Source organism: Rhinopithecus bieti, unplaced genomic scaffold (genome assembly GCF_001698545.2).
Source record: "Rhinopithecus bieti isolate Rb0 unplaced genomic scaffold, ASM169854v2 scaffold_574, whole genome shotgun sequence".
Classification (NCBI taxonomy): Eukaryota; Metazoa; Chordata; class Mammalia; order Primates; family Cercopithecidae; genus Rhinopithecus; species Rhinopithecus bieti.
Genome location: NW_016803605.1, coordinates 2,123,131 through 2,140,273, shown reverse-complemented (window position 1 = coordinate 2,140,273; position 17,143 = coordinate 2,123,131).

The following is a 17,143-nucleotide window of genomic DNA, read 5'->3' as shown; positions in this document are numbered from 1 at the left end:
TATATATATATATACACACACACACACACACACACACACACACACACACACACTAGCTTTTTTCCTGAAAGCAACTTGTTTACCATTATTGTAGGTTCAGCCAACCCGTATTGCACATTGAAAGCCATTAGTTGCTCCCACCTCTAATAGGAGCTATAGATAGTGGATTTCAAGAGAGTACCAAGGTTGCTACTCCATAATGGTCAGAAGAGCAAGCCAAAAACATCTGAGTAAACATAGAAACCTGACATCTCAGGGAGGTTTACTTAACAAAAATATCAAGACCCGGTATACCTGGAAAACTACAGGTAGGGTTTGTTTCTTGTGTAGGTTTGATTTATAATTATTACTCCCACAATGCTTGATGGCCCCAGACAGTAATAGAAGCTCTAGTGAGTTCTTGATTAAGCTAGTTTTTCCAGGATTTCATTCATTTTCTCACCTGTTGTTTGTTCTATAGTAATTGTCAGGAAAATTATTTTTTTTTTCTGCATGCATGAGCATAGCACTGGAATCTCATTAAAGTTTTTTGTTCCTTCAGTGTTTTTACTGAAATATCATTCTGTCTACATATAATCTACATATAATTTGCCCACATTCCCTGAGTGAGAATTCATTCAAAATTCATGTTTTTTGTTGTTGTGCTTGTTTTTTATTTACCCAGCCTGCAAGTGCAGGATGGAAATTCATGCTAATGTCATTTTTTAATATTACACCTTGATTGTTAGTTACCAATATTCTGAGAATGACTGTACTGGCATTTGTTTTTATAATAACGCACAGAAGAGATAGACCCAACTTACTAACATACTTAAGGTATTTTTTCTGCTGTGTTTTGGATTCACTGATGATGATATATATTTTTTAACTACATTATTTTATAATTTCTCAGCACTAGTTGGCTATTACTTCCAATCCAGAATTGTTTTCTTATATATAATGTACAGCATATTGTATTTACATAAGTAGGATTATGTATTTTCCCTGCAAAACCATTTTAAAATTCATTTCCCATGCATATATGAGAGAAAGTAATTAGATTCCCTTCCATAAATATTTTCTTAAATAAATAGGGGTGTGTTTTATACTCTGTAATGTCTTACAGATTAGGAAATTTACTACTTCTGGGTTGTTCTGCAAGGGATACTAAATAAGTAAAAGGAAACTAGCATTTACTAAGCACAGCATTTTTGTAAACTCTTTTAGTTAATCCTCAAATAGAATTGCCAGATAAAATATAGGATGCTTAGTTAAAGTTGGATTTCATGTAATCAAGGGATACATTTTTTAGTATATCACAAATATTTCATGGTATATACTTATATTAAAATTATTTGTTGTTTATCTAAAATTCAGAATGAACTGGGTGTCCAGTATTTTCATTTGTTACATTGAGCAAAACTATCTTTGAACAACTCTGTAAGATTCCAACCTGCATGACTTTCTTCAACCCCAGTATCTAAAGAAGAAAATTTGAGGGGAGAGTGTGGAAAACTTGAAATAGCTTCCAAAATAGAGATGTGGTAGCCTAAAATTTAAAATTAGGTTATTGCTGATTTTTCCTATTATGTCTGAAAATATAGCAAAATGAAAGCTATCTTTATATTGCATCACATTATTTATTGATAAATTAGAATCACAGAGTGTCTATGTTAGAAGCAGTGTTGGTCGTCATCCTACCCAACAACTTTGTTTTACAGATGAAAAGAACATGTCTAAGATCCTGTTAACAGCAGAGCTTGGACTGCTAGTGAGATCTCTTAGCTATCTCCTATAAAGATTATTTGAACCACTCTGGTGTATTTAAAAATATGATTTATGTAAAGTGTGCAAGATATTTTTAGTTGACACACAGACAAGAGAAAGCTACATGAGCTGAGGCTGTGCAAGGGGTTGGGCCAAGGGGAGGAGGGCAAGGTGGAATGGGAGAGGCTCCTTGATATCAGCATGTACATTTTTTTTTTCTGGCTTCTAGGCCCTGCTTGAAATTTTCCATACTCTTCGTTCATTCTCCTGTATTTCCTAAGGCCAATAAAAGAGGAGATCCCTGAGGACACGCCTCTCTTTAATATCTGCTTTCCTTCCAAAGATAAACCAAAGACCAATGTATGTCTTATCTGCCCCTGTCAGCCTTTGGGACATAATTTTGGTAAATCTTCCTCTATTTTGCATTAACAGAAAATGTCACTTCTCCCTTCCTAATCTCCAGTGCAAACCTAACATTTTAGCCCTACGTTTCTCATGCTTGCACAATCCAGCTTATAAATTCTGTTCAATTCCAATTTAAGAGTAGGCATTGTGCTAGACATTCATAGCCCAAGATCTGTAAGCAAATATAATGCTATGGACTAAGAAAGCTAACATTTGAAGAACAGAAAGAATCTTTTTTTAAAAAATGTGAATCACTATCACTACCTTTATTAATTCTCTAAATACAAGCTTTTGCAAATCTTCTCCGTGTTAGATCCCATTGGAGAGTGATTCATCATATTGCACACAAGCTCACTCCAGGCTGAAATAATATCTATGATGCAAGGGTGATTATGATTGAACACTGGGCACCGAGTGGCTCTCTAGGAGTGCAGAATGGAATGTGGAAAACGCACACCCAAAGCACGGAGGACTTTCTGAATTGATGGATTTTTTAAAAATAATTGAAGCTAAGATGGAGACTGGTGACCTAGCGTCTGAGTCACGCATTTGTGAAAACATTTTAAGATTTCCAACTCATTTCCCAGCACATCTCCTGCTGCTATTTTTATTAGAAATATCTCTTCTCATCAATCTTAAGAGAGGGCTACAGTCTCCAGAGATACTTAGACCTGATTATCAGCATTTCTGTTACAAAACGCTACCCTTAAAAAAAAGAAAAAAGAAAAAAAAGCTGTAGATATAAAAAACGCTTTCTGACTAGGCATTGGTTTCAATCTATTGAATTAAAACTCAGACTCCAGGATATCCTGTGAAGAAACAACATGTATCATAAAGGAGAAGAGATGTTACTGGAATGTCTTTCTAGAGCAGAAATGCACAGAAATTTGAATCTATTGAAAGCATTTCAAATCTTCTTTTCTAGCTATTTTGAAATTTATAATAAATTACACATTTCATGCATGTATCCAAATATATACATATGTACAATTATTGTGTATCCATAAAAGCAAAAAAAAAAAAAAAAAAAAAAGAAACCTTTAAAACCAAACAAATATAAAAAGTCACTATTCCCTGACCTGGTTTTCGGAGCAGACATGAAACTTCTAAAGAGAGCACCATTCATGTGTCTCTCAAATGCTCTGCTGGCAGAGCCAAGTGGCTCACGCCTGTAACACCAGCACTTTGTGAGGCCAAGGTGGGCAGATCAAGTCAGGTCCGGAGTCCGAGACCAGCCTGCCGAAACCCTGTCTCTACTAAAAACACAACAGTTAGCTGGGTGTGGTGATGGGCACCTATAATCCCAGCCGAGGAAGGAGAATCGCTTGAATCAGCGGGGCAGATGTTGCAGTGAGCTGAGATCACGCCGCTTCACTGCAGCCTAGGCTTCACTGCAGCCTAGGCAAAAGGGTGAAACTTCATCTCTAAATAAATAAATAAATACATATTCTCTCAAGTCTTTGTTAGAAGATGATGAAAATGCTTGGCTTGTATCAATGTAACCACATTTCCACTTAAAATGTACTCTAAAGGCAATGGTAGGGAAGGGAGTGAGATTTGTGTGTACTTTTTAGAAGCTGACCTTTAAAAAATACATTAGAAAAAAAACCAAAATATATCAAATAATCTGAAAGAATTTGAGAGGAAACAAAAAAATTGACCATTTAGGGGATCATTTGATTGTTACTTTTAGCATTTGTTTGGAGCAGGAAAATCAGAGTGGGGTGGAGATGACTCTGGGTACAGCAGGTCCAGGCCTCTGGAGCACATAGAGACTCTGCTGTCCAATCAGGAGCCCCATCTTTGTGCCACACTCAAGAGAGAGCACATGAGGCCTTCAGAATCCAAGGCAGAGTAACAGTGTCCTGGCTGGTCAGAATAATCTCAGCCACAGTGACACCAAGAAGGGTGTGATCTCTTCTAAAACATAGCAGAATAATGAGAAATAGATAGTTCACTCTTGGTGCAAGCAAGCAGGAAAGTTTAAGTTTCCCTTTACCTTGGATCAAGGGTTCAGAGTTAGAAATTCAGAACATGCAAATTGATTCAAAGAAACTTTCTTTACTTTGACAGCTGAATGCAGCAAAAAGAGAACTGACATTGTCTTTGTGGTTAATCATGAAGCACATGGTTTTGTTGTTCTACTAACTGGCTTTTCATTCTGTCCTCAGATGTCAACATTGGTTTATCACGTCATATTCCTCCTGACACAACTCCTTCCCTTGGAAGGAGGAGTCCATTAGTTATTCACTGGCTGTCAGAAACTTTTGCATTGCTGGAGTTGAATAACACGCGTTTCACTTGTGTCAGGTGATGAAGACAAAGTGTTGATTTTTTGTTCAGAAATAGAAGAAAACAATTCTGAGATACAGTGAGAGGCTCAGAAAAAGCAATCCAGTATCTAAGCAAACAGAGAGATGTGGCTGGGAATTGCGGGAAAAGACTGAGAAACACCTGAATTTTCATTCAGCACCATTACCGAAAATCACCAGCATCACTATTTTGTAGAAGATAGTTGAGTTACATGTATTTTTAAATATATATATTCCTGTGGATCTCATTTTCCTTCCTTTTAAGCAAGGGTGTCTGCAATGATTATTCTATACTTGTTTAAGCTTTGTGCGTTGGGTGCACGGGGGCAGGAACACAAGTTATGTATTTAGTTCCCAAAGCCTTAAAATTGAGAGAAACTGCATAGAAATAGCTTTATTTAAGGAACCACATGTAGGGAGCTATGCATCATTATCTGACAGAGGTGGTGAGATTCTGGACTTGGAGTTGATGTTGTAATGCTGTAATGAGAAGAGACTTTTGGGGTACTATATTATGAAACAAGGTATGAGTAATAAAGTAGCCAAGGTCTTAGCATCACATGAGAGGAGGATATTTAACATCTGTCATGTCAACTGAAAAATTTAAGAGTTGGTAAGTGTAATTTTTGTGTGTTGTATTTCCATGTTGGGGATGTGAGGAATAAAGCTATAATCATGCTTGAAAGTTATTATGCCAATTTTGGTTGTATTTAACATTATTGCTGGTTTCAATAATGATGCTAATCCACCTGCCTCTTTCCCACCATCTGTTTTATACCACCTGACCTCCCAGAAATCCCACACTTGATAGCCCAGGATTACCACTATCCTAAGATACTGACACACATTTTGAATTGTTTTCGTTAATTAAAATTCTCACCCAGTAAAAATTACTTAACCCAGGCTACAGTCATTACAAACTTGGATGTTGATTTACTGTATAACCAGAGGGTTTGCTGAAAATTGAGTAGGATTTTATGAAAAGTGTTTGACCAACTGGAGTAAACAGACTGAAAGATCAATTAATGGTTGATTTTAATTAGGAGAGTATCTTACATGTTCACGAAACTCAGCATGATCTTCTTAGAACATCTCTGTTATGTCTAGGTACCAAGGTTTTATTTTTTACGTATTTTCTTAGTACAGATGTTATATTTGAACAGCACTATGAACTTTTCTACAAACTTGCACGTGTCCTTTTAACATTGAATTTTAAAACAACCACAGCAAGTGACATCATTATTGTTTTTGAGTGGGTGAAGTCTAGCCCAAGAATGCAGAAGTAACAGTGGAGGTGTGACCATTTCTACTCAGTTTAGTGTAGAATTTCCACTTTGGTCAGAAAGCAAAGTTGCCTTTTTTTTCTTTTTTTTTGACAGGCTTTCTCTGTTTTCCAGGCTGAAGTGCAGTGGCTTGAATGAGCTCACGGCAGCCTCAATCTCCTTGGCTCAAGGGATCCTGCCTCAGTCTTGCAAGTAGCTGGGACTACAGGCATACAACGCACTATGCCTGGCTAAGTTTGAAATTCTATTTTGGTAGAGATGGTGGCTTGCTATGTTGACTGGGCTGGTCTTGAACTCCTGGCCCCAAGTGATCCTCCTGCCTTGGCCCCCCAAAGTGCTGGGAATACAGGCACATGTCACCACACTCAGCTATTTATTTTATGTTTGTAGATTTGGGGTCTTGCTATGTTGCCCAGGTGTCTCTCGAACTCCTGAGTTCCAGCAATACACCTCAGCCTCCCAAAATGCTGGGATTATAGGCATCAGCTCTTTTGCCTGGAAAAGTTTTCTGTTCACATCCCCAAACCTCCAAAGGTGTCTAAACTCTTCAGTCCTCTGTTGACAGCACTTGTCTCTGTATGAGACTGCTGGTGAGAAAACATCCACAGGTCACAGGACTATGGGGCAGAAGGGGTAGCTTCAAGGATAGTTCAGCATTGAGTAGCTTACATGCTGCCACTGCATTAGGGGCTGCTTCTACCCCTGGGGCCCTCCCAGCCTCTTCATTGCTTTCCCTTCTCCTTTAGTCTCTCCTCTTCCTTGCAACTCCCTGCTCCTCCAGCTCTCCTATTTCCTGTCTTTGGAATCAAAAAAGCCAACAGGCATCTGGAATTTTCTGTCTCAAATATATGTGTTTTTTTTTTTTTTTTTGAGTGTTTATTTCCTCTTCTGTGTGTGGTGTGGGAGGGAAAGATGCCTATCTGACATGGGTCATGATAATTTGCATATACACAAGATCCATTCCTTTGATAATTGTTTGATTGGATACACGGCCGGGCACTGTTTGAGGTTCTGAGAGTTCAGGGCTGCGCACTTAAGAAGTCAAACACATGGAGGTTACATTTTGGATGGGGAGTAGGGGCAGACAGAAGCATTCCGAAAAGACTGTAAGCAAATAACTAACTACATAAACAAAATAAAAGAAAGTGCATTGCCCACAATAAACGGTGAGTAAATAGTATTCTCTTTAGTCACATATGAGGGAGTGAGATTGGGTAGGGACAGAGAAAGCAAAGGAAGCCTCTCTCAGCCAGGACTCCTCGCCTATGTGACATCAGCCAGGCTGGGACTCCCCTGACGATTTCCTCACTGTATTTTTGGTCCAGGACTTGTGTTTGGCTCCTCTGTGTGGAAAGGTGTGTGGCGGAGCGGGGGTGGGGCGGGGGAGGTGGAGAGGCCAGCTGCCAGTGGTGGAACTGCTAAGAGAAAGATCAGGAGCTGGAGAATTTCTTGGCTTCTAAAATTATTTTTATTATTTTAAACAGGAGTAGGAGAAGGCCCAGCATGTCCCAATCCCTCAGCCAGTAACAATGGAATATGTTTTAATTCTCACTCATCTTGAGAGGCTAGCTTGATGTAAAAAGAAAAATTCTCCAGTCTCTTGGGCTGCAAAAATCATCGTCCCTGACACTAAAGTGTAGTGGTAGTGGCCATCTGTAGTGGAGATACGGAGTGACCATCTGTAGTGGAGAACTGAGAGATTTGCATAATTCATTAAAAAATCATTTTCTGCTATCATCTAGAACTGTAAGAATCAATATTTTACAGTTAATCTTTTTGGTTGAAGAAGTTTCTCTGCTGCATTCTACCTCCTGCAGTCAAGAAGAATTACTGTTTATTCCATTCCCACTCTCCAGTCCCTTTCTTGAAGAAACTTTTATCTAAGAACTCCTGGCTGGGCGCGGTGGCTCACGCCTATAATCCCAGCACTTTGGGAGGCCGAGGCGGGCGGATCACGAAGTCAAGAGATCGAGACCATCCTGACTAACACGGTGAAACTCCGTCTCTACTAAAAATACAAAAATTAGCCGGGCGTGGTGGCGGCGCCTGTAGTCCCAGCTACTCGGGAGGCTGAGGCAGGAGAATCCTTTGAACCCAGGAGGCGGAAGTTGCCTGAATCGAGATCGCGCCACTGCACTGCAGCCTGGTCGACAGAGCGAGACTCGTCCAAAAAGAAACAACAACAACAACAAAACAAAAAACAAAACAGAATGCTCTTAAATCCTCAGCTCTAATTTCGAATTCCAGGCATCCGCACATCCCAGGAAGAGCGCGCCTTCCAGCCTCCCGCGCAGTGAGGCGTGGATCCGCGCCAGAACTCTCCAGGACTGCGCGCAGACAGCGAAGGCCAGAGGCAGTTACGGTTGAGTTTAGGGAGGACAGAAGCCAATTCCCGAAGACTTGCAGGAGCCGCCCCGCTCTACCTCCAGCCTTTCTCTCTGGACCTTGCAGGACTCTCCCAGGCACGCCTCTTCCAGCCCTCGGGGGCGCACTTCCTCCGCCTGCAACTGGGGCGGGGCGCGGCTGGGAGCAAAGCGCAGGTGGGTTGGGCGCGGTTTGAGGTTGGGGCGTGGCGGAGTGGCCGCGGGGTCTGGGGAAGAGTTGTCCTGGTCGCAGCGCCAGCCACCAGAGCCCGAGTCTGCGCGGCCAGGACTCTGCAGGGGCAGGTAGCAACCCTTGGAGACGCAACCTGGAGCGGCAGACTCGGCTGCCGGGGCGTGGGCCGGGGCCCGGCACAGGAGCGGCGGGGACGCTGGATGCGCTCGGAGGGTGTGGTCCCGCGGCCGTGCTGGGCTCAGAGCTGCTTGCTGAGCGCAGTGCCCCGCAAAGGTAAGACAGGAGTGGGCGTCTTTCTCCCGGGACGCTGGGTCGGAGGGAGCTTGAACTTGAGTTGTTGGGGAGATCCGGAAAGGACGCCGGTGCCACCAGGAGTGCCTGCCTCGGGGGGTGGAGCCGCCCCTCCCATCACTGGGCGGACCCTGCCAGCAACCGGGTAGGAGGGTGGGGGCAAATGTGGCCATTCTGAGATCTTCAGATACTCAACCTGGAACCACCTGAAGCATTGGAATCAGGCCAGATGCTGTCGGGAAGTGAGAGGAAGAATGGCTAAGGCATAATGTTTATTGTCCTCCACTCCAAACTGAGACACATCGTGGCACCCAAGATCCAGGAAGTGGGGCCCGGTTATGTGCATCTCCTTTGCCCAAAGCATAGGGTCGCATCCCACCTCCCATCCCGACTCGACTCTCAATTTGTCAAACTGGGACTGGGGTGCCCAGGCGGAGAGTCTGGCTTTCTGAGCGTCTTCTCTCCAACCAAGGAGGAACACGCCCTCACAACGCAGCTTGGCGGAAATCTGCGACTCCTCCTAAGTGCCAAATTCAGTCCGGTGTGATTTGGAGGTTGCAGGTAGGGACTGTGGAGCTCAGAGACGCTGGTGTCTGGGAGCGTTGGGTATGAGTCTCTGGAACCTACCTGGGCTTCCCAGGAGTCCTGTCGTCTCCACATGGGAGTTCATGGCCTCTTAGAGAGGAGGGAATTTAATGGGCAAGGTGGGCACCTAACATAGTTCTTGGAGCATTTACTATGAGACCAGCTGGCATAATGACTATTGCCATTTTTATGATGTGCAAGTGGGGTCGGGGCGGTAGTGCAGACTAGGCAGGGAGCGTGGGACAGGCAATCTCCGAGTTATTTGGGAACAGCTGGCACCAGGAGCCTTTCCCACCTGGCATAGGAGTGGTGACCACAGGGCAGGCAAGGAGAGATACCTCAACTTGACCAGAAAGGTGGCAGAGCCTACAGCAACTGCTGAGGTCCTAGGAGGAAAAAGCTAGAATGTCTTTTGCTTGCCGCCCAGTGGGTTATACTCACTGGGTTGGCGGGGTACACAGCCCCTCTGCACCTACTGCTTCTTGCTGCTGGGCTTCAGGTTAGATTCCAGTCCCTTGTGCCTGATAGTAAAAGCCAAATCCTCCTCAATGGGAATCATCTGCTCTTTCCTTCCACTCTCCTTCCTGAGACTCTTAAAGCTTGGCTGGAAACACATGGGTAGAAACTTGCTGCCAACTGATGTTAAACAGTTGCATTTGCATTTTAGAAATTATTAAACACAGCCTGGAATCCTAGGAAAATCTACCTTTCTTGAGACTACAGGCTCCCAGATAGCTCAACAGACTCAGTTCTTTACAAATATTGCTCTCTATGCTTTTAAAATGGTGCAGGTTTCCCCTCCACCCACCCCTGAACACTCCAGGAAATATAGTGTCCTGTCCTCACAAATGCTTCTGGTAAGCAGGGCTGTGATCATGGCGGTAGGGCGTATCTTTCTCTGGTTTCATTTGAATATATGTGTGTGCCTAGAATGAACACACATGTCTCTGACCTTAGTTGGTTTACTTTTCTTTGAATTAAGTGTTTAAAGCCATTCTTGTCTTGATAAAATATTTTCTTCATAACTACTCTAAATCCACCTCCTACTCCCAATGCAAATGTATATTCTTATTCAAAAAGACTGTATAGAAAAAAAATTATACACCTTTCAGAGAGTGGATTTCAAGTCAGTCAGGAGTCCAGATAAGAGGAAGTCACTGCAGAATCAGAACAAATATGCAAAGTGCAATTTTCACATGGGAACAGAGTAAGGAAATGCACTTGAGTGGAAGTATTGCTGACTTCTCTCAGCTCATGGGACTATATGTGATTTATAATCAAACATCAGTGATCCAGAAAGGCATGCAACAAAAAATGCAATTGTTCTTTTCCATTGCTCCCCATTTCTAGCCTTGCTCCTAAAGGGGGGATTATTTTAAACTCTTCATTTAAAAAAAGTATTTTTATCCTTACCTCCTTATAGGGTTCTTTATTCATGTGGCCAATACTTGACTAGCCTGTGACCATTCTCCCCTCTTCTTGTCTACAGAATCCAGGTTTTGTTTGCGGTATAATGTGCTCAGCTTTAATAAAAAAAAAAACAAAACAAAACAAAAAAAACTACATTTCCCAGTGACCTTTGTGTGGTCATGTGCTAGCGATCTGCCCAATAAGATACAAGTGAAAGTTCACGGGTGGGGCTTCTGCGGAAGCCAAGGGTCCTGGATGGAATCCAAGGTGGTGCCACAGAGAAATGCCTGCGCTCCTGGAATGGCCACCTCTCAATGTCACAGCTTATGAGAAGGTCTCGACTTCCAGGTGGGTTCTCAGTGGTTCTGGTGCAGACATGTGTGAACAGTTGAGGCACCTACTGAGTTCTTGGTCTCTCAGCTTCTTTCGTTAACAAAAAGATTCCTTAGCTGGATGTGGTGGCACATGCCTGTTGCCCGAGCCATTTGGGAAGCTGAGGTGGGAGGATCGCTGGAGCCCAGAAGTTCGAGGCTGCAGTGATCCAAGATCACGCCACTGCACTCCAGCCTGGGTGACAGAGCGAGACCCTGTCCCTTAAAGAAATAAAAGTTTCCTTCTTAGAGCATGTTCCCTCTGTTCCCTGTGGGTCACATGAGGATCCTGGAATTAATTTCTGTGACCAAGCTGGGCTGGCCTTTACCCAGAGCCTTAGTCTGCCTGGACTTTAATGGATCCCAGCTCGGTGGCCCCAGGGTTAAGGTGCCTCAGTGGACAGAGACTGGATTGGCAGACAGATTTACTTAAGGATGGGGAGGGAGTGCAAGAGTTTAAAGCGGAAATGTGTGAGCTGGCAGTCCTGGATGCTCACAAAAAGCAAACTCTGAATAAGAGAAGAGGAGGGAAACAGCCATTCAAATACGTTTTAAACACACGCAAATTGTGATGCATGCAAATGTCGCTCCTGTGTAACATGCTGGCCTTCGACGGGGCTAACCAACCATGGAGACTTATTTCCTGACTGATCACAGAAAAATATGATATTTCTAATGAAATATATTTGGGATCTCTCTACCTCGTTTGTAAGCTGCATGTTGACCTAACTCAGCTTCCAAGTAACCCATTCATAATACTTTCTTCATGGTTTTCCTTCTTTCCTTCCGTATCACATTTAATGATAAAAGACAAAAGAAGTCAGAGTACACAAAGATTTTTGTCACTGTGAACCCATCTACTTGTGATCTGTCAAAATATCAGTGAAGAGACCTCTTTTCCTCTGAAAGAATCCAGGATTTTATGAGAAACTAAAATTCACAATCTGCAGTTGTTATTTATATTAATTTGTTGCAGATAATAAATGCTAGCCATATTTTTGTGCTTTTTTTTTCTCTTTTGAAAAATAAAAGTTGTATCTCTGAGATTAATGTCAACTGTAAGCTTTTTAGGGCAAACAAGCAAGTTTAGTTTTCTATAGGAAGTCAAAAGTCCACATCATAAGAGACACAATCTTCCTGAATCCATATCATAAGAGATAAAATCTCTTTTGAGCTGAGCTAAAATACAGATTCTACTCTGCATTGTGCAAAGGAACTGGCACAATCATGGCACCATGGAAAAAATTCTGTTTTTCAGAGATATCAGAAAAGTGTGAAGAGCTGCCTTGAACTGTGTGTTGAGGAATTGGAGCCCCTGTCCAGATGATTCATTGCACCCACAGTGGTTGCTTGGAGATGTCTTTGGACCAGTCAGAATGAAGGCTTGAAGGCTTTATTCTGCAGACAACCACATTGTCACTGTGCTGTCAGTAATGTTAGGACAGACAATGCCATCCAGCTAGGAAAAGAGAGCCTGGATAAAACCATGTCCAGCTTGCAGGGAAGAGGTGCCCTTGGCTTTCATGAAGACCAGGAATGTTCTCAGCTCAGTGAGCTGTGGTTGGAGATAATGTTGTTATAAGGACAACTATCCAAGGCAGTCCAACATGAAGATGTGGTGGTCAGTGCCCCCATAACAATCACCAGCATTTCATCGTTAATTCATTCATCCTGAGGAAACTGTCCTGTGGTCAGCCAGTGGTAGGAGGCATGAAGAGGGTAAGAGTCTGCTCAGTATTGGAGACATGCATATTCAAAATGAGAAAAAAAAATTAAGTTTCTAATTTCAGGGAGGCTTTGTCTTAATACTGAAGACCAAATTATGTGCGTGTACATGTACACACTCTATCTTGTGGACTTAAGAGAGGGCCGAAATTATTTCAATAAAAAGAGAGGACTTTTACATGCCAAACAGACCATGTGTTATCAGTGCAGGAGAGAAGAAAAAAATGTCATTTTCCTTTATAGAAATGAGACTACTAGCAGAATAGTAGAATGCATGCAGAGAGTGTAAGGGAAAGGTATTTTTACATCGCATTTTTTTTTATTTTTTGAAAAAGCTGGCAATAACACTTACTCATTTTATTTGTTGAGATGCAGTGTTAGCAAGTTAAGACCTGGGAAAATCTCACTTAATAGAGCAGGGCAGCAGTGGCATACTCATAGAAAATTGTCGGGAAGAAAATTATTTAGCAGAGGTATATCGTGTCTTAATTAAAAAAAAAAAAAAACCAAGCAGTATTTTTCAATATATGGAGCCATTGGACATCCAAAGGCAAAAAAAAAAAAAAAAAAAAAAAAAAAAAAAGGGGGGACAAAATTCCACCTCAAAAAAAAAAAGGTTGGCCTAAATGTCACACCTAATACAAAAATTAACTCAGAATGTATCATTGTATAAAGCAATATAATTTTAAAAGGAAATGCAGAAAATCTTTGCGACCTAAGACTTGGTGAACATTTATTAAACATGACACTGAAGCGTGATTCATAGAAGAAAAAAGATACACTGGACTCCATCATTGTAAAAATATGTGCTGTATGTAAGGGCCTGTTAAGAAGATGAAAAGACAAATGATACACTGGGATAAGATGTTGGCAAACCACATATCTGATAGAAAAGTCAGCAGTAAAAAGCCACTGTAAGTAGAAAATATAAGAAAAGGCATTTTATTGAAGAATATGGATGACAAATAAGTATATGAAAATATGTTCAACATCACTAGCCATTCGTGAAATGCAAATTAAGACCAATATGAGATGAAAAATAACACATCTATTAGAATAACAAAAACATAAAATACCAAATGCTTGGTAAGAATGTTGGAAACTGGATCTCTGGTACATTGTTGGTGGAAATGTAAAATACTATGGCCACTCTGGAAAACAGTTTGACAATTTCATAAAAATTTCAATGCACTTACCATGCAAACCAGCACTTGCACCCCTGGGTGTTTGTCACGGAGATACTTTATATCCACACCAAAAAAAAAAAAAACTGTCATGAATGTTCATGGCAGCTTTATTTATCATAGCCAAACACTGAAAGCAACTCATTCAATAGGCAAATGGTTAAATCTCATGTAATATGACTTGGCAATGAAAAGAAATGGACTGCTGACAGACACAGCAACTCAAATGTATCTCAAGGGCATTATGGTGAGTGGGGAAAAAAAAGCCACTGTCAAAATGCCATACATGATTCCACATATATACAATTTATTGAAATGACAAATTTATGGAGCTGGGAAACAAGAGTCTACACGTGATAAAATATGGTGTAGCACTATGTACACACATTGTACCAATGCCAGTTTCCTGGTGTTGATACTATACCACAGCTTCATAAGATGTAACCACCATGGGGAAACTTGGTGAAGGCACACAGAGACCTGTCTATTATTTTTTCAACTTCCTGCAAATCTATAGTTATCTCAAAATGAAAAGTTAAAAGGAGTTAAGCACCTTGCCATCCACACCTAATTAACTGCTGTGGCCCTGCATGACTGCTCGGGCTGTGCCTTCTCAGAGAAGTCCTTGCTCCGTTGCTGATCCCCGCTCTTGGTCTGCTCTTCTGTCATTGGTGGTTTGTCCCAAGGTGTCTAATTAATTTCTGATTGGATCTGTTGTCTCCACTGGCCTAAGGGCTTTCTGTGGCCAGAAGCTATGTCCTCTTCATTTTCACATCGATAGTGTTTAGTCCAGGCCTGATACAGCAAGGACTCTGTTATGTATAGGGAATGAAGGACTGGGTTTTTAGCCATCAACAACCCCAGTAAATCTTGTTGAAAACTGATCCCATGCCTGGGGAGATCATAGCTTGGATGCTTGAGGTTAATATTATGATTTTTGTGTGTGTGTTTTTCTCTCCTGAGTTTCTCTTCATTGAGTTTATTCCACAAAGTTTTCTCATTGGAGGTCAGAAGCGAGGACAAGGACCTGACTAATCTAAAATCCGTAACTGGCTGTTGTGGGGGTGCAAAGGAAGTGGCAGATGGAGGTTAGGATTCCAGCAGTTCCTTGGCCAAAAGGGAGTAACCATCTCTAAAATGTTAAAGGAGGTAGTAGCAGAGAATTGTGGTTGAAGTGTGAACCCCAGAGCTAGCCTGCTGGCTGCAAATCCCAACTTCCCCACTTACTTGCTCTGTGATATGGGACCAGCTACTTAAATTCTCTGTGCCTTTATAATTCTTTGAGAGCAGGACTGTTTCTTCCATTCATTGTTGTTTTGACAGCTCTGTATGGAATACTCTCTATTGGAATGTTGACACCATTTCTTGGGAAATTAATTTAGACATTAGGCTTAAGTTTTTATTTGTACTAGAGGTTAAAACAAGGGCTTGCTGAACAAATAAACAAGATTTAAAATGGTGAGTGTTTAAGACAGTTGAGGTCTATGGCAGGCAGAATAATAGTCTCCCGAAAATGTCCATGTTCTAAATCCTGGAACCTGTGAACACGTTTGCTGACATAGTATCAGGGACTTTGCAATGTGATTAAATTAAAGATCTTGAGATGGAGAATTATGTTGGAAGGGTACTTATCAGGGAAAGAGAGGTTGTATAGTTAGCAGCAGAGAAGGAGATGTGATTACTGATGCAGCAGCTGAAGTGATGAGCTTGATGGTTTTGAAGATGGAAGGAGGTCATGAGCCAAGAAACACAGGTGGCCCTAGAAACTGAGAAAGTCAAGGGATTGGATTCTTTCCAAGGGCTGCCAGAGTAATACAGCCCTGCTGATATCTTGGGTTTAGGGCTTTTGACCTCCAGCACTGTGCAATAATAAATTTGTGTTGCTTTATGCCACTACATTTGTGATAGTTTTCTTCCTAAGCAGCAGCATAGGAAACCAATTTAGAGGTCATACTGTTACATTCTTAACATACACTCATTCACAACCTTACAACCAGTAAAGCCATTAAAAATAAGCTTAATTGTCCTAAACTGTCCTTCATGAGTAAGAGAAGTGCTCTCAACTCCAGAAACACCACATGTCCTCCCTCTCAGGTTGGTGACCAGCAGCCATATGATTGGTAGTTAGCTCTGCGGGGACATGTGGAATTTTAATGAAAAGGGTCAATTTTAAAACTGGATATTGTAGCAGGGTTCACACTGCAGTGTGTGTGTGCTTGGAGGGAGAGGTCATGCCCATCCTGAATATGACACTTCTCCAGGACGATTCATGTGTTCCAGGTAAAGGTTTACACACAGCAGTTTTGTGCACTCAAGCCCTTTGTGTCATGGTGTTTCTGGCAGGGTTCCTGGTGCCCTGCATAGCAGAAGGCCTTGAATTTTTCCTTGGAGCTCTCTGGGGCTTTCTGGAAGCCAGCTTTCTTGGCATTGCCAGGGCAGGATATCTTTGGGTGCTTCTTTCTGTCTGGTGCACATTATGAGCTCTTGCTCTCTTTCAGAAACTCTGAACTTAATTCTTCCTATGGCTCATAATGGGGGCAACGTCAAGAGGCCTTTCGTAGCTGGGCCCCCAAAAAGGCTTTCTCATGCTCCCAGCTAAGGATATGTCTCATCCAGCTGGGTGGTGAAAGCGATCTCAGAAAATATTGAGCCAAATACAGCTTCACTTCTCATTCAGAACATGGACAACAGTTGTGTCACCTACTGATGGGAAAAAGACTGATGCTAGTATACTGGCATTGGAGATTAAACGGAGGAATGATGGCTTGTCAGCGCATAAGCCATTTCTCCATACACAGCCCTGTGGCTTCATAAAATGTTCCTAAATTCTGATATCACATTTTGTGGCAAGCTGGCTCGAGGACAAAAACGAGGACCTGCCAGCTGATGTTTATGACTTTCCATAAAAGCTTTCAGACAAAATTTGTCTTACATTTTGCTTGCGGCATGGTGGGCCTCCCAGAACCTCCCAGAACTCCCGATGAATTTACTGTAATGGTGAAGAAGGAGGATGCCGCCTGAAATTTCTTGTATAAATCATTATTTGGGAGGTATATGTTTAGAATTAATAAACCCATTGATAATTAAAGAAAACGTATTTAAGATTTGCAATTCCTTAATTTCCTTTTCTGTATGTGAAATGGGTATGTATGGGTAATTTAAATATTTACTTAGAAGATACAGTTTGAATGTTTTATTCCCAAATCTGGTTGTCAGTATGTCTGCTTCAAAGATTTTTATCTTTGCATAATAGAGAATAGATAGATAGATAGATA